The following is a 17,744-nucleotide window of genomic DNA, read 5'->3' as shown; positions in this document are numbered from 1 at the left end:
GGGCAGTGACCACGCTCAGAGCAGGGCCAGTGGCCTCCAGATGATGGAGGCCACCGACAGGGGACACCGTGGGAGATCTGGACCCTGGCTGGCTGTGGAGAGCCCTCCTGCAGTGGCCTAGGGAGTGGTGCCTGTATCTGCATGTGTGTGTGTGTGTGTGTGTGTGTGTGTGTGCGCGCGCACGCTTGTGGACGTGCGTGTGTGCACGCCTGGATACCAAGGGGCTGCAGGCGGCCCACAGCTGGTGACCGAACAGATGTTCCCCAGACAAGACAGGCTGCAGCCCATGTCTGGTTGGGTTTCAGTTTGAGGGGGGAGGGGTGCAGAGAGGGGGAACCTTGAGTGGAGGGGAGGCCTCAGGCAGTGGGCCATCTTCAGGTCATAGGAGATGAACTGCTCCCTCCCCAGGGCACAGGCATAGGGGTGGGCACCCTTGAGGGTACAGTCCGCAAGAACCTCAAAGGGGACTCTGGGACTCCCAACCTTGTACCCTTCTTGGCCTGAGGTCCAGTGCTGTCCACGTGGGCTCACGTGGGGACATTCATCCTCTGCCCCAGGGAAGTCTGGAGGGCTAATGACCTGCCCACCCCTAGGACCACTCTCTCAGCTGGACAGGCGTACAGGGCCGGGGATCGCAGTTCTGAGACCTGCAGCCCTGGGCCCATCCCCCAGCACCCTTTCAGGAGGGAGGGGTTCTGATGGGATGGTCATTCTACAGCTATAGTAGGGCCCTGGGCAGGGCAGGGGGACCCTGTGGAAGACAAGCAGACCTACCCTCGTCCGGCTGTCCCCACCCCCACCAGCCCTAGCCCCCATTACTGGCCCGCTACACCCTGGAGCTCAGAGACCTTAGCCAAGCCCCCTCCCACAGTACAGCTTCCTGCCCTGGGAGTATGGGGGTAGGAGGGCAACCTGGGAGGGTCTCAAAGGCTTCCTGGAGGGTGGACCATGTCCTCCCTGTTCCCCCTGAGGCTTCCAGACCCTTCTCCCCCAGCCTCCCGGTCTGCAGCAGCAGGTCCCCTCCTGCGTCTCCCTGGTCTGTCTCCAGCTGACCCTTCCAAGACTCCTGTGTGATTTTAGTGCCCACTGGATGCCCCCCAACCTCAGCTCCTATCCCCACGACTGCAGGGTCCCCAGACTGCAGAGGGGCACACAGGTCATCCTGCCTCCTGCACCTGGGCTGGAAGTTCCCACCACCCCGCTGTGGGGGCTGGGGCCGCAGGGCAGAAGGGTGTGTCCTCACCATGCTGCGCGTTGGCAGGGTGTCTAAAAGATGGGGCACCCTGCACCCTAGCCTTGCAGGCCCGAGGCTCCCAGGGCCAGCCTCGCCGTGCGAAGTCTGCCCAGCAGACTGCTCACTGGCCTGCCAACTGATCAGCCCCTTTGCCCAACCCCCATCTGACCAGGCCTTCTGTCCCCCTGGTGCCCCGCCCCTTTGGGGGGCTCCCAGGCCACCCACAGAGGAAAGCCTACTCACAGAGGAGGCAGGGGCTTGAGGGTAGGGCCGAGGGGAGCGTGAGTGGGCGGGGCCAGGTGGCAGGTGGGGCCAAGGGGAGGGTCCATGGGCGCAGAAGGGCCAGGGGGACCCAGAGCCCCACCAGGGAGGGGCACATGGTCAGGGCCACGACTCCTGGGCTCTGAGAGGCCAGGCCCCCGGCTTCCCCTGCCCCTCCGTGGTTGCCCCTTCACAGACACCAAAGCCAGGCCCTGATGTGCCCTTGGCCACAGGCACAAAGACCAGTGAGCAGCCACCAATGCTATGGTGACCCCCCTACAGGAGCACAGCTGCCTCCAGGCCCCAGCTCTGGGGCTTCCCTAGTGAGGGGGGAGTGGGGCCTGGACACTTTTCTAGGGACTCTGGGTCCTGAGGTAGAGGAAGGGAATCAGCTGCACTCTCGAAGTGACCCCAAGGCCAGGGTCTGAGGGCCATCTGGGGAGGAGGCTCCCGATGTCCACGGTAGGGGAGCCTGGAGCTGGGTAAGGGGGGGCGCTGGGAGGGTGGAGCCCCAGGTGCTGAGCCTGGCCAGCACCTCCCCTGATCCCTTCCTGGGCGCTGATAGCTGGTTCCCTTGAAGCTCGGCAAACTTGAAAGGGCAGCCCGGGCTCTGCCACCCTCAGTGTGACTGCTCCCCTCTCACCCCCGCCTCTGCTGCCCAGCCCTCCTGGCTTCAAAGGGGCAGCGACAGTCTTCTGCAGCTGTCCCAGAGCGGGGGGGGGGGGGCCTGCGGCTGATGTCCAGGGATCGGGCAGGACCACAGAGCCTGAAGATGAGGGGGACATGGGCCAGCCCCACCCCCACGGGCCTTGGGTCGGGAGGGCCTGGAGGGAGATCAGAGCTTTGTCCTGGGGCCAGGACTGGGGACCTGGTACAGGAACGCAGGATGTAAGACACAGGAAAGGGGACAGGCACATGGGACATGCAGTCGGGACTCAGGAGGGAGACACCCTACACAGCACAGATTCAACCTGGGACTCAGGGCCTGGGGTCGGGGACCTGCAGGCACTGGCCAGGCTGCACAGGGCTTGCAGGGGCCTGGACCTGCCGCTGCAGAAGCTGGGGTGGGATGGAGGGGCTGGCACTGAGGGGCTGAGAGGCCAGCATCCCTAGCTGCCCTTGCCTGGACCCAGGGCACAGGCTGGGCTACACTGGGACCGGTGGGCTTGTGGGAGGGGCTGCTCGGGGTGGGCACAGGGATGAGGACTCCCCCAGGGCCAAGCCTGTGGGAGGTGTCAGGCCCCTGGGGTAGGCTGGGCTGGTCTACAGGGAAGCAGCCCCCATGCCTGGCACCAGCACCTGGTGTGTCCCAGAGACCCTGCTGTGTCTGGTGGGCAGGGGCCAAGGCTGCTAATCAGGTGGAGGAGTGGGGCAGGGCCGGGCCTGGCGGCTGGGGGCTCCCTCCGTGCCCGGTGCTGACCATACCCGCTGCCCGTTCTCCTCAGCTGCCCAGGCCTGGGGGGCCAGCCAGTCACTGGGGGACAGTGTGAAGGTCCATGCAGCCAACCCCCATCCTGTCGGCCCCGCCCAGGGCCTCCCCCACCTCCACGCCTGCCCCGCTGAGCTCTTTTCAGTCCTGCCTTGGGTCAGAGGCCTCCACAACCCTGACACCCCCACCCCAGGCACCCTGACCTCTGCACTGTCATTGTCCACGGAAGAGAGGGTCGGCCTCCCACCCAGGCCAGCACCCTTCAGTGACCCAAGGTGGGAGCCGGTCCAGGTCCCCCAACCTGGGGACACAGGAGCACTGGAGGTAGGACCTGCCTCCCACTCGGGCTTCTCCTGTGGAGACCACCCAGGGGGTGGCCCCTCATGGAGCCCTGGGCCTGCCGCTTCCAACAGCTTTTTCTGGCTGTGCTGCCGGGGGTCACTTGGGGTCATGCCCAGTGGGCTCAAGAACCCACCCCAGACGTGCCTCTGCTGGGCAGCAGCTGGTGGTGGGCTGGTGTGCCGTCCACCACGGGGCACTGCCCCCTGGGCCCAGGCCTCTCACACCCCCATCCTGGGCACCTCCGGGAGCTGGGGGAAGGGGCTCTGCTCCAGCCGGGGGCCCTCGGCACCCGCCTGCTTCTTGAGGTGCGGGCTGGTTCCTTTTGGGGGATCTTGACTCTGGCGTTTGTCTGGGGTGACAAGGCAGAGTGATCGGTTCAGGCTTGGTGGGGTCGCAGCCAGGTCCGGGGGCTGAGCACACACATTGCCTCCCCCGCCCCCCCATCCGGGCCCAGTGCTACCCTGGCCTTGCTCCCGCCTCTTTCCTGGGCCACAGGGATTGTCTCCATCCCCCCAGAGGCTGGGCTGACTCTGGGAGGCTGAGCTGAGAGGCAGAAAGGCAGTTCTGAGGGACCCACCAGATGCCCCATGGCCCAGTCCTGGGGAGGGCGTGCGTGCCAGCCTGGCTGCACCGAGCACTCATTTACAGGGGGAGCTCAGGAAAGGCGAACTCAGGTCCGGGCCAGATGTCCATTCTACATGGTGGCTGGACTGAGACACACACTTGATCCCAAGATGGGGTGGGGGAACTAATTAAGGGTCTGCAGCAGCCCAGGTAAGGGGCTGGGGGCGTGGAGAAGGCACCCGGGCAACCAGGCAGCTGCACGCCTCACCCCCGCTCCGACAGCCGAGCGGCATCTGGCCCTGGGCCGGCAGGTGGTGACAGCTGTCAACAGCTGGCCGGAGGGGCGGGCGCCAGCTTACCCTGAGTCACTGGTCGAGGGTGGGGAGAGGGTCTGGCTGGGACCAAGGCTGAGCCATCCTCCCTGCATCCCCAAAATGCCCTCCCTGGCCCTTGGAAGGACACTTGCAGCCTGGGAGAGCGGGACAGGCAGTCGAGGTCTTGGCCGCAGTGCCCGGGCTTTGGACTCCAGAAGTCTCCACCCGCCTCTGAGGGTCCCAGGGCCTGGGGGCTCTATGCAGGGAGGGGCAAGACCGGCAGCGGTGGGTCTCTGCTAGGAGGCGGAAGCCCTCCCACAGTAGTGTCCACCCTGATGGAAGGCAGTGCAGGGGGGCTGCAAGGGGGAGGCACTGGTGAGAGTGGGTGCCCACTGCGGACACTCTCCCCCGCAAGCTCAAGGTGAGGGGTGGGCAGCGGGTGCCACCCAGACTCCTGGCCTTCCTGTGCCCAGTGCCCCCTCAGTGGCCTTTTCAGGAAACCCTCCAGCAGGGGCAGCACTGGAGCTGCCCACTCTCTGCTGAGACCCTCCCCGCGGCCGTGCCCTGAGAACCTGGTTTGGGGTAGGTGTATATCACCGAGAGCTTGGGAGCCGCCTAGCTTCAGGCAAGACCTCGTGAGCCAGGGACAGTGAGCTCTCGGTGGCTGCAGACCGCTCCCCACCTGCCACCCGCCTTCCCTGTCTCACAGGGAGGGCACTGCCAGCCTCCCGGAGGACCCCCTGTGTGGCCCAGCATCTGGCAGAAAGTGTAGCGGTCAACTGCAGCGGCTTGCCCTGGCTCTGACCCTCTGATGTAGGGGCAGGAGGGTGGGGGTCCTGGGGGTCGCTGTCCTACCCCCTTTCTGGCCCTGGGCTGTAAGGATCCAGGACCTCAGCCCCAACCCTCACCGGGCCTTACGCAGCCTGGGCAGCGCCCCAGGCAGCACCTCCCACCACCAGCGCACAAGCTGAGCCTCCTGGGGCTGGTGGCTTCTCTGTATCACGAGACCTCAGGGAGCTACCCAGCCACCCCGGCCCTCGCCACCCCCATCTGCGGCATGGAGGAGAGGCACCTGGCTCAGGGGCTGGTGGGAGCCCTGGGTGGCCGCGTGGATAGGAGGCAACTCTGGCCTGGCCTCAGAATGCACAGAGCGGCCCAGGGGGCGGCCCAGGCCCCAGCAAGGGGTGGGGCGGGCTTGGGGCGGCACCAGGCTCCGCAGAGGCAAATTCCTTGGTCCTTCACAACTTTTTCCTCTATTTTCTTTCCACTTTCTTCCAAAAGCCATCCTCTACTGCTCGTTCCTGGAGTCCCTCCAAGACCATCGGCACCGGCTCCACTCTCGGCCACAAAGCTCCTTTGACGGCGGCAGCCAGAGCTAAACCAACAGTGTGAGTGGGGGAGGGAGAGGGAGGAAGGGGGCACGCCCCAGGGCAGAGGCCTCTGGGCATCCTGAGGGGGCATGGCAGGGTGACACTGAGTCGCACTGGGACCCCAGCCCTGGGCTCAGCTCCCTCTCTGGCTGAGGACAGTGCCCCCACTCTGCCGTCCCTGCATCTCTGGGCTCCTGTGGTTGAGGTGCAGACGTCGTCAGGGACTGCTTTGAGCCGCCCACCAGCCCCATGGTTCCGGGGGACCACTTGGAGCACATCCCTGCTCTGTCAGAGTGTCCTGAGGGTAGGTGCCAGCCAGGCAGGACTAGGCTGCCTGCTGGGAGGGCTGCAGCCACAGGACCCTGGGCCCGACTGGAAAATGGGATGGCATTTGCCTTGGACTGTCTGTCCCATGCCAGTGTCCCCGTCTGTGGGCTCTGGAGGGCTGGGGCTCTGGGCCCACACCTGCACACACTGGTATTCAATAAATGCTTGGTGGGAGGGGCTGCTGGAGGCAGAATTCAGGCTGCCATTCCTCTGCCTCTTCCCTGCCCTCTTGGAAACCAAGAGGCCTGGCCCCTTGTGCCCCCTGAAGCCAGCACTGAGCATTGGGCATCCCCAGGTGCCTGATGACAGGGAGGACTGGCAAAGGACAGACAGTGGGAGGTGTTTGCTCTGGACCAGCAGGGTGGACAGCCTGATGGTGGGCGTCCCAGGACATGGGGGGCCTGGGTTGGGCAGGAGCTGGGGCTGGTGGCAGGAGGTGTCTGCACAGAAGGTGCAGGGCCAGCACGGCTGAGGCCCCCCCACCCCCAGCTTCTGCCGCTGGACTTGCAGAGCTGGAAGGGAGGGCAGAGGGCCGGCTTGGCCTGGAACGGGCTCCCAGGCTCCCGGCCTATGGCTGGGGCCCTCTGCCGTCTGCTCACTGAGCCCTCGCAGGTTGGCTGGAGGAGCCTTTCTTGGCTACAAACACAAACGTCGCCCCGGGGGCCCGGCAGGGGCAGCAGGGGCCGTGGAGCAGGCCCAGAACGAGGCACAATCCACCCTTTGTTCCCGCGCCGCCTGGAGCCTGCGGGCCAAGAGGAAATGAGGGGGGGCGCCAGCCAGCAGCCCTGGCCGCCAGGGCCCCCGCGGACGCCAGGCCCGGCCTGGCCGAGGAAACAGAGGGGTTCGCTCCCGGGAGGGGCCCAGTGGTCACAGCTGGGCGTCCAGGAGGGGTAGCGGGTCCCAGGAACATGGGCCTGGAAACCTATGCCCCGTCACCTACCCTGCATGCTCCTCCGGAAGCCCTCAGCCACGGCCCTGCCCCCGCACCCTCGTTTGGTGACCTCAGCCTGAGCACAGGTCTTGGGCAGCCCTGGGCAGCCCTGGGCATCCCCTACTCCAGGCTGAGAATGGCCCCTGTCTGTGGTCGCTCACCCCACACTCCTTTCTCCCCTCCTCTTCTGGCCCCAGACAAGCACTGAGGGTGGATGGTGGGGGCAAGGTCTGGCTAGCTGGGGGGCTGGCCCATACCCTACCTTGCTCCTCGACACTCCCCAGAGCCCTCAAGGGGTCTGTGGTCCATCCTTGGAGCAGCCAAGCTTGTCCCTTCACCCCAGGGCTGGAGAGTGGGTGGTTTAGCAGAACCCACCTGGGAGCACTGTCCTCTCTGCCAGTCCCATCCAAGGCAGCCAGGGGCTGCGGATGGGGGTGCGCGGTGCACATGAGTGAGTGTGAACACCTGAGTGTGCATGCACATGGGTTTACGCGTGTGCACACGGACATGTGTGAGTGTGCATGAGGGTGTGGAGGGCTTGAGACCCCTTCTTCCATCCCCCCCACCACACCTTCCTTCACTCCATGCGACCTTCCCAGAGGGGCCTGGGGCAGGACCCGTGGGGCCAGAGGGCTCTCCCCTGGGGCTCAGCAGGCTGGGAGGGGCCGGGCTGCCTGGTGTCTCCCTCCTGGATGCGTTTCAGGCCTGCATGAGCCTGTGCTGGGGCTGAGAGGTGAACTCTGCAGCTCCTTCGTCACTCTGAGATCTGCGTCTCCCCTGGGAAGGGCTGACTCTGCCCTGTGGGGCGCCTGGCGGGGATGCCACCAGGCCAGACACACAGCAGGTTTCCTCCTGGGGACTGGATCCTGGCCTGGAAGTCCCACCGGGGATCCAGCAGCTCACGGATCACCTGACAGGAGCACCTGGGGGTGACTTCCACTGGGGCCTTGGTGCCCACCATCCGCTCAGGTCTGGTGCTGGACCCTCTGGGATGGCCTGAGGCCTAAAGCTCACCCAGGGTGGGAAGACCCTGGAGGGCAGGGGGCTGTCGCCGTATCCCTGAGGCCCAGTCTCGGCCACCTAGCAGGAAGGGATCTGCCGTGGGCCAGCAGTGCTGGTGAACCAGAGTGCCCTCAGGGCAAGGAGAGGGACTCTGAGGCCTGGAACCTGCGAGGGGCCAGGGCTCCCCCACCTGGGGACGCGTGTGCACACAGGCGTGCGTGTGTGGATTGGCTGTACCAGCAGTCACTCACCAGGGGCTGCACAGACCCACAGACAAAACAGGAGGTGGGGCTCCTTCCTGGGCGTGGGTGGAGGGGCTCTGGCGTTTGCGCCCTGCTTGCCCAGGCCCAGCCTCCAGCCTTCCTGGCAGCTGCTGGCCCTGCAGCCCGTGGCCGTGGGGCTGTTTGCATGGAACTCTGAGGCTCCAACACCGTGGCCCACTCTCCCCCACACCCAGGAAAGGGCTCCACCTCTGGTGTCGCCATGCCCCCAGTCCCCCCAGCCTTGCCCTGGCTCCCTCAACTGTTGGTCTGCTGGACTCCCTACTGGCTTCCTGCTGGCCACTAAGAGCTCTCCTGGATGGGCTGGGGCCCGAGGTATCCTGCAGGAGGCTGGTAGCAAACACCTGGACAGTCTCTCAGCCCTGCTGGCCCCAGGGCAGGGGTCCCAGCCCGCCCCACCCACTCTGGCCCGAGGTCAAGAGGAGGCTGGGCTCTGTGAGGGCAGCTGGGCCTGAGGTCCCTGGCCCCTGGCAGGGCTGACCTCCTGAAGCCCTCAGGCCCCAGTGAGGCCCCAGCCCACCCTCTGCCCAGCACCCAGTGCCCCTCCGGGAGGCTGTCAGAGCCAAGGGAGTGAGACACGGGGGTGCTGTCCCATGGCTGTCCCTCCAGTCCGACAGCACCTCCCACAGTGACGGCCCCTCCTGCAGCCCAGGCTGCACACTCAGGACCAAGCGGCGTGGGAGCCGCCACCCACCCTGGCTGTTCCCAGGAGCCCCTGCTCTCCCGGACGCCCGGCAGGGGACCGAGGGCAGGCTTCCCTCGGGCAGGGGGGGGACAAATCATGAAGAAGGATGAATGTTCACACTACAGGATGGAACGTGTTGCCGAGGGGATGGCGGGGGATGGCGGGCGGGCAGCAGGGTCAGGTGTGCTGGAGGGAGCCCCAGACCCTCCCTCATGGGAGGTGGTGGTACAGGCACTTGCCTTGTCCCTCTGGGCCTGGAGGGACCCTCAGCTTAGGAGGGGAGCCTGAGGGGAGCCCCTGTGCCTGCCTCCAGGGTGGCCCTTCCCTGCCAGGGGCAGAGGGCGGTTTGCTGTCCACAGGGGAAGAGGCCGCTGTGGAGGGGACCTGCCTCTGCCTGGCCAGCTCCTCAGCACCAGGGACCCAAGGGACCAGCAGGTGTGCGCAGGTGTGTCCAGCCCAAGGGGCCCGTCCTCTAGGACACATCTGCGTCAGAGGCCTAAAGCTCGGCGTCTAGGGCAGGTGGGAGACATGCCCCCTGTGGTGTGGGGGAAGGAGGCTGGGCCCCCCCTGTTTCCTATCGTGAGCATGGGTGAAGCCAGCCACCACGGCACCATCACAGGAAACTTCCCTGAGTCTGCCAGTGCCAGCCACCGGGGTGCTGGGAGGCCCCACCCCACAAACAGCTAAAATGCACTGCTGGACGCTGCCTCCTGGGGCCTGGGAGCTGTGAAGCCAATGACACCGTCCCCGTTTTTGTTGCTTAAGCCGACACAGGGGGAGGTGGCTGCTCTTCTGAGGACAAGAAGTGGGTGCAGATGGGCCCAGCCTGAGTGACCCGGGAAGGGTGAGCCAGAACTGCGGCCCACTGGCCCAGGGAGTCGTGTCCTTGAGGGCGCTGGGCTGCCAGGAGCCAAGTGCCTGCGGGCAGCCGCTCACACCCCTGGCGCCTGGCTGGGTGCAGGTGCACTTGGGGTCTGAGGGAAGCAGAGGCAGCGGGGCAAGAGGAGGGAGCATAGCTCCCTCAGCCATAGGGCCCTCAGGGCCTCCTCCGGGCTCTCCAGCTCCCTCCTGCACACGGGCCAGCAGCCCTGCCGTCCCCCGTCAGTCACCGCAGGGTTGACGGGGGAGGGCAGGCGCCAGGCGGACCACCCCTGGGGGTGCAGGAGCTGGGTCTGTGTGACCCTAGCAGAGTGGAGCGAGCGAGCGAGCGCAAGCGGCCGCTGGTCTCACGTGCCGAAGGGGTGAGTGGGAACGGTTCTGGGCTCATGTTACAGTTTCCACTGGAAAAACAGCCTCGTTTTGAAAAATGGCTCTGAGCTTTTAAAAAATTACAAATATATCCAGTTTCCTGAGGCCAAGGGAGGCCCGGTAGAGGGCCAGGCGGGCAGGGCTGATCTGCAGTTCTGCCGGGACACCTCCATCGGCAGGGCCCAGGGACACTGGAGGCGCAGGCCCAGGTCCAGGGACGTGGGCAACCAAGGCCGGTGTGGCCCGGAGTTGGAGAGAGCTGTCACAGAGGGGTTCTCTATCCCAAGTGGTCATCCACCAGCTTCAGGCCTCGAGTTAGGGGGTGCTGCTCTCAGTCCAAGTGTGCCTGGACGAGCCAGCCAGGACAAGGCCTCTCCAGTAGGACGGGAGGAACTGGCTGCAAATCCGGCATCTGGGGTCTCCAGGTGCAGGGTGGTGGGGTTGCTCTGGGAGCTGTCCTGTCCCCTGGTGCTGCGGTTGTGTGTGCAGGGGCTGGGCTTGTTGTGCATATGTGAATGTGTGTGCATCTGTGCACGTATGAGCATGTATTCAGGGTAAGTCTGGGCGTGTCCCTAGCCTCCCCTACACTCAGGGGTCAGGGCAGGGGTCAGGGCAGGGCTCAGGCCCCCAGTGCGCCTGGCACAACAGGGAAACCAGGTTTCTAGGGAGGAGGCAGAGGTCTTGGGTTTCCTCCATCTGCTGCCCTGGTACCTGTGGCTCTCCAAGCCAGGTGCCCCCTGCCAGGGGTGAGGGCTGTGCCCACCAGCCCAGCGCAGGTCCCGCTCCATCTGGCCTGTTTCCTCTGGAACGCAGGAACATTCTTGGTACAGCAGATGGCAGAAGTGCCCACTGGGTAAACTGGGACCCCTGCGTCAACAGGCTGCATCCCTAGGCTCACGGAAGGCTCTCTCTGATGCCAAGAACAACTGGAAATGCTTCCAAGGACTGGATTCAAGCTCTTTGCACTGGGAAGTGGGGCTGCCCTGTGTCGGGTAGAAGGCTGGCGGCTCTGGCCTGCACACCTGACGGCTGCCTGTGTGACGAGCCCGCCCAGCCGGGCCGGTGTGGACAGGAAGCCGGCCTGGGTGGAAGGTCTTGGCCTCCAGTGGCAGGTCCTCTGAGCTCGGGCTGGAGGTGGTTCCAGGAGGCCAGGCGCTGGCCCGCTGCACAGCCGGCCGAGGCCCACCTTGCTTTTGGATCTGGCCTTGCTGCATGCCCCCCGTGGAGGCTGTGATCCTGTGGGGGATTCCAGACACCATGGTAACCCCAGCTCCTCCCCAAGGTGGGGGACCAGCAGACGGGCCTCAGGGGGGCCCCAGCACCGCGTCACGCACCAGGAAGCTACTTCTGTGTGTCCTCCAAGGGGAATAGAATGCCCTCCTGGTTTGTGCTCAGAAGGGCCCACAGCTCACAAGACGTGCCTCCCTCAGAGCTGCCAACTCCAGGCTCCACAGAAAAGAAAACACACTCTGCGGCAAGGATGCCCGCCCCACCCCCGTGGGGCCGCGCTCCCCGCTCGCCAGCCCGGGGCCCTGGCTCAGGAAAGTCCTGAGACCGAAGGTTTTCCTGCCAAATTTCAGTCTAAGATGTAAAAACGCAAAGACCCGCAGCAGTGTAAGTGAGAATGAGGTGCCCAGAGGCATCGGCGTGGGAGGAAGTTCTGAAAGGGTGCTGCGACCACCAGCCTGGGGGACGCACCGGGGGCCCCGCCCAGGGGTCCTGCTCACCCCACCAGGCTCACTCCCTGCGGCCTGAGGCCGGAGACAGGACCCAGGACCGGGTCACCTGGGGCCAGAAGCAGCAGCTGCCGCGGAAGACCACAGCCCCCAGGACGGGGTACGCATGACCCCCAGCTGGGGCGGGGCAGCAGGTCCCCCTCCCACCCTCCCCACAATGTTCCCGCCGACACACATGCAGGCGTCCACGCCCTCATCTCGTCACCCGCATCCCTCCATCCGCCCGCGCAGGGGTCCAGGCACCTTGTGGGGTCTGACAGCGTCACAGGGCCCAGGAGCAGGAAGGGGCTTGCCAGGGAGGGTCCCAAAGGTGCCGGAGTCAGCCAGGGCAGGACAGAGCCACCACGCTGGCCCCTACACAGGTGGTGCCTATGGCTGAAGCCTGTCCGAGGGCTGCGCCGGAGGCCCCCGCTGCTTCTGGATGTGAGAGCAAGGGACGCCTCACTCCCGCACTCTCCGTCCTCCCAGGTCAGCCCCCACTGCAGGGGCCTGAGTCACCCCAGTGACACTAGCCTGGTGGCCACACGCCGACTCACGCTCACCCAGTCGCCGGCCCGGTGTCCCGGGGGAGCGGCGTGGGGGCGAGGAGGCCGGGCAGGAGGGGCAGCGCTGGTGCCTGAGTCTGGTCAGCTCGGTATGGCGTCCCTTTGCGCTCCTGCCAGGTTTGAGGGCCGAGCTGGACCAAGCCTGGCCTCTCTCACCCAGTGTTCTGTGCCCTCGAGTGCCCTGAGCCCCAACTCCCTGAGTGTCGCCCCTGCCCGTGGCCCCACGCTCTGTGGGATCAAGGCCGTGTGTCCATGTTTCCATGACTAGAGGAAACATGTTTCCTGAAAATGGCTTTGTGAGGCTCTAGAGGCCGTGACCCGTTACGGAATTCTTCCCACACCCCCGTGCTTCTGCAGCTGCGAAATTTCCCTTCCTCTGACGCTCTGAGGGTCCAGGCACCCACTCCTCCTGTGAGGGGCGTGTGAGGCACCCCCCGCCCACCAGCACCCAGCCTCTGAGGACACACCAGGCCTCACTGCGTGGCAGGGTGCTCCTGGCCTGGGCATGCCAGTGCCGGACGCAGCTCTGGGCAGTCCTAGGGGCCAGGCCTGTGCCTGGCCCACATGTCAGCTGGGAGGGGGCAATCTGGGGAGACACCCTGGAGTCTCAGTGGGGTACCTGAGCCCCAAGCCTGCTGCTGACCCTTCCAGGGCTGGGGTGCCCTGTCTCTGGGGCACAGAACCGTAGCAGGTCAGCTCCACCATCAGGTGGGGCAGGTCCCGGGCTCCGGGTCTGCACAGCCTCCATGGAGCCCGGACGGGCCTCGCTGTCTGCTGCTCAGGACGGTGCCCGAGCTGCCCAGTGTAGCCTGAGTCCTGCACTGCGAGCGCTGTTGTGGCCACCCGGCGTGTTCCTGTCTGACAAATAATGCTGTCAGGGAGCGTGTTCGGGGTTCCTCAGGTCTGGCAGGCTCTTCTGAAGTAATTTTCCAAATGAAGATTATGGTGATTAAAATACACTTGGAAAGACGAGGAGAGATTACCCACCCCATCCCACATGCAGCCTCACAGGGACTCCTGCTGCCTCGGGAATCTGCCAGCCCTCGTCCTGCGGCTTCACCCACCCTGCGCTGACCCTGAGCACGCCGGACTTGCAGCCACTCTCCCTGTTGGGCTCCTGGGAGGCAGCTGTGTGTGCCTGTCCTGAGCCTCAGGCCCCACCCAGTGCCGAGGTCCTGGGCTGTGGGCACGGCCAGCCCTGTGTTCCATGATTCCAGCAGGCAGAGCAGTGACCACTAGCAACACGTGGCCCGCCTCCCCTGGGAACAGCATCACGCTAACTCCCATTGCTGTAGTCAGTGCTCACTCGCTGGGGCAGCTCCTGTGGGACCCCCGGTGCTGAGAGAAAACGTCCCCACTCCCAGAAGAGGTGGGAACTGCCTGTTGTCCAGCCCCTGGGCCCATGGGAGCTGCTGGCCGGCCAGTGACCAAGGGCAGGGATGTCACTGGGATCCTGGGGCTGTCCTTCAGCAGCAGCGTGTCCCATGTGAGATCAAATTTCTGACATGTTCTCAGACATAAGCTGGGAGCCGGTAGCACAGCAGGCCACCAGACAGGAGAAGTCCTGAGTTGCTCACCACTGTGTCCAGAGAAAAAACTGAGAATTAAATGAGGCTGGGAAAGGAAACCCTTAGAGAGAAAGTCCTGGAAGGGGCCAAGGGCCGATGTGTCATTTGCACATGTCCAGCAGGTTCACGTGTATCCTGAGTGGCTGGGGGACGTGGTCCCCGCCGGTCGCTGCTGCAGCAGACCTCAGAGCTGGCTCAGGGCATGCGCTCCACTGTCACCCTTGGGGGGACCCCTGCCCCACAACCACGGGCTGGCTGGCTGCCTCCTTGGCCCCACTGCCCACGTCCTCCCGCCCTGGGCATGCCTCCTGTGATGGGGGTGCCATGGAGGTGGGGACCTGGGACCCCAGGCGGCTGAGAAGCTGAGGGCTCCTAAAGTTTCTCCAAACCAGGCTGGGCACAGCCTGCCAGCCGGGTGGGCTCTGGGGCAGCAGGGACCCCACCCTGCTCCCTCGTCCAAGCTGAGCTCAGGTAACACCCCACCTCGTGGGCCAAGCTGACCTCAGGACACTCAGACTTTTCACTTTGCATTGTCAGGGAGGGAGGGATGGGCAGGGTCCCTGTCCCCTGAGTCAGCGGACAGGGTGGAGGCTGTAGTTCCCTCCCTGAGCTGCTGGTGACCCCTCCCTGGAGAGATGCGTGAAGGGGGTGAGCCGGGCGCTTAGAAACTTCTGTCGCAGTCAGTCAGGGAATTGTGCTTCTGTTGGATCTTGTAAGAAAGAAACAAGCTGTGTTTCATATCTTCTAGAATTTCATTTTCTAGTCATTCTTTCCTTTACTGCATTTATACCTGTGACCGGTTGGAAGTTTTAGTGCCAAGCCCTTCAGCGTGGGAAGCGTGGGGCCCCCACCAGCAGGTCCTGAGCCTCGTCCCGGCCCGGTCGGTGGACTTGAGCACAGACAGAGACACAGGGCTGTGAGTGTCTGCACTGGGTATCAGGACGCCCACCAGAGAGCATTTTACTGCACCCTAGTCGTGTCCCTCAAAACTGAGGAGGCAAAGGGAGTGGTGCTGACGGGTGGAGGTGTGTCCACTGCCAGTCCACACGTGCACGCGGGAGGTGCCACAGCTCCTGTGCTGACCCTCGATGCCCTGGGAACACATGTATGTGGTTCTCCGTCCGGAGCGCCTCCCTTAGCCACAAGGAACCACCGCACTTGAAAAGTGTGCATGGCAGACACATGAGGGCACGTGCACCGAGAGCCGCAGCCCACGGGGTGGAGCAGGCGGGCACTCCAGCGACGGGCGAGTCCGGGACTGTGTGGCGTGTTCTTGGCATCAGTCATACTTTGTGACTTTCCTGCAAGTGTGGGGTTCTTTCCAAACTGCAAGTTGAGATGAAGGACTGAACAGTGGAGCCCAAGCAGAGGTGGGGGCGGACGGCCCAGAGCCCAGGTGGGCGTGCCAGTGCGTCCCCGTCGCGGGGGAGCGCGCGGTTTCCAAGCCGCAGAGCTGGCAGCTGTGCCTGGGAGCTCGTTGGCTGTGGTGGCCGCCCCTGCCCCGGGGCCTCTCCGGGCTTTGGACCCTGACTCACAGCTGGCAGGAGGGATTTGGAGCTTGAGGCCTGGTGGGACGCCCGCCGAGGGCAGCGCCAAGCGGCTCCGGCACGAGGACTGCGGACTCTTCCTTTACAGGCAGACCCCTGGGACCTGGGGGTCCTGAGGAGGTGCGCCCCACCCTCCTCCTGTCACATGCACCCTGGCTCTGTGGCTCCCTGGGCTTGAACCAGGGACCTGGATTTACCACCGAAGAATTCTAGGAATTTCCTCTTAGTCTGGAAAGAAGACTCGTTCAAAACCTCCTTCACAGCCCACTGCGGGGCGTGAAAGGATCTTTATGCTCCTGGGGCCACCACATGAACAGGCCTGCGGAAGGGCCCACTCCACTGGGGTCGGTCGGTTCCAGGCAGGGGAAGCCTGGTGGGGGGCCACTCCCCCAGGACGGCCCAGCACCAGGCAGCAGTGGGGGCTGCAGAGCCCAGACCTGGCTCCTTCGGGCCAGCACCTCTCCTGAGCTCAGAGCCTCCTCTGTCTTCTGTCTGTCCTGCAGGCTTTCTGGATTATTCTATAAAACTCCTCATGGGGCTGGCGGAGGGCTGGCCCCTGGCTCTCAGCAGTTCACTTGTGTGCTGGGAAAAGGTTCTAGTTGGAACCCTTCCTTTCACTTTTGAAAAACACATCCAGCAACTGTAAATTAATACCCAACTCGACACTATTCATCCATGGAAATTTTATGGCTAAAAACGAGCTTTCTGCCAGATGGTCTCAGCCTTGTCTCTTAGAGACTGCCAATGCCTACAGAAGGCCCGGCATCCTCCAGAGCCTGGAGGCCCTGTCCTCTCCTCCTGCAAAGTGTCCCCAGTGCCTTTGACGACCTTGGGCAAGGCGGGCAGCAGCTGGGAAACACTGGGCAGAGTGCTGGCCGCCCACGAGGTCCTGGCGCTCGGGGCCTGCAACGCCCCAGACCCGGGGAGTGAAGATGTTTTCATCTAAGAGGGGCCAGAAAATTTCCTTATGTTAAAAATGGAAGCCGGAACCTAAGACTGGTTTTGTCCAGGGGAGTGGGCAGCAGGCGGGGGCCAGATGGACACAAGGATTCTTGGAAGATGGCCTTCTGGGTAGATCTGACTTTAGAATCACATTAGTATGTCGTGCAATTATAAACAGAACCACACTGCAAGTAACCCTAAAAAATGGAGAATTTGAGAAGGGCGAGTGTCCACTGGAGAGTCCCTGGTGGGCACCGTGTGCCTGCTTCAAGGTGGCCTCCAGTGCTTCGTAGGGGGCAGTTTCTCCAACACAGCCAGTGTTTCCCACCGTGGGGGAGACTGCCAATCCCCAGGCCTGTGGTGCTGCCCACCCTGCAGCCCTCGCCTTGTCCTCCAGCCCCGTCTCACCTCTCCTGGGGTCTTCCTGGGCCTCCTCCCCCAGCCCAGCCCCATGTCAGGTCTCTGGGAACCCTCTGGGCCCCTTACGTCTCCCTGTCCCCAGCTGAGTGCCTCTCTCTGGGCCATCTGCCTGTCCAGCACCCTCTGGCTCCCCAGGGGGTATCCTCAGGGTCTGTTCCCTCCCTGGCTTTCCTGGGTCACGGGCTTCAGGGTGTGCAAGACTTGCTGGGGTCTCAATCCAACACCCCTGCCCTGCTGAGCCTCCATGCCCTTTCGCAGCCCCGTCCCCGTGGTGCCCATTGCAGGCACTGAGGATGGTGTGCCTGTGGTGCTGGCCATCAGGCTGCTGATGTGGGTATGAGGACACCACGTGCCTGCAGAGCATGGGCCACTGAGGGCAACCACGCCCCCCCGGCCCAGAAGAGCCACGGGAGGAGCTCACGACCCAGCAGGTCGTGATTTTTTTTTTTTTACTAAAGTCACAGATGATCTGACCCACCAGGCCAGACTTCTGAGAGATAGGACACAGCTGGAGGGTGAGTGAGGCCACCCTAGGTCGGTGGCCGAGGACGCGCCTGCGGGGCTGGCGGGAGGGGACACAGCTCCTACTCGCTCTGTCCCGGAGTCGGAACAAACAGGCATCATCTTGTAATTAAAGGAAAACGAAGAACAAAGTAAAAACCAGGAGAGCAGCTCCAGCACCCAGTACTGACGTAGCACCCGTGACGTGTCGTCCCAGAAGGGATTTAAATGACACAAGAGACAGAATGTGGTGACACGCACATCCCAACAGGACACGCTGTAGCACGCAGGCGTGGTGCTGCGCCCCCAGAGCTGGCGCTCCTGGCGCTCGGCACAGACCGGGTGGGGCAGGCTGTGCCACAGGCAACCGTTTGAGGCCCTGCTCCGCGGTCCCCATTCGTGCAGGGCGCTCGGGTGCAGCCACGTCGTCCTCGTCTTCAGGGCTTCCTCCAGTCCCTCCTGCTACAGCGGCTGCACGCGCCGGGTGCAGCGCCCTC

The sequence above is a fragment of the Camelus dromedarius genome, chromosome 1 (assembly GCF_036321535.1).
Source record: "Camelus dromedarius isolate mCamDro1 chromosome 1, mCamDro1.pat, whole genome shotgun sequence".
NCBI lineage: Eukaryota > Metazoa > Chordata > Mammalia > Artiodactyla > Camelidae > Camelus > Camelus dromedarius.
This window is presented reverse-complemented; position numbering follows the sequence as displayed.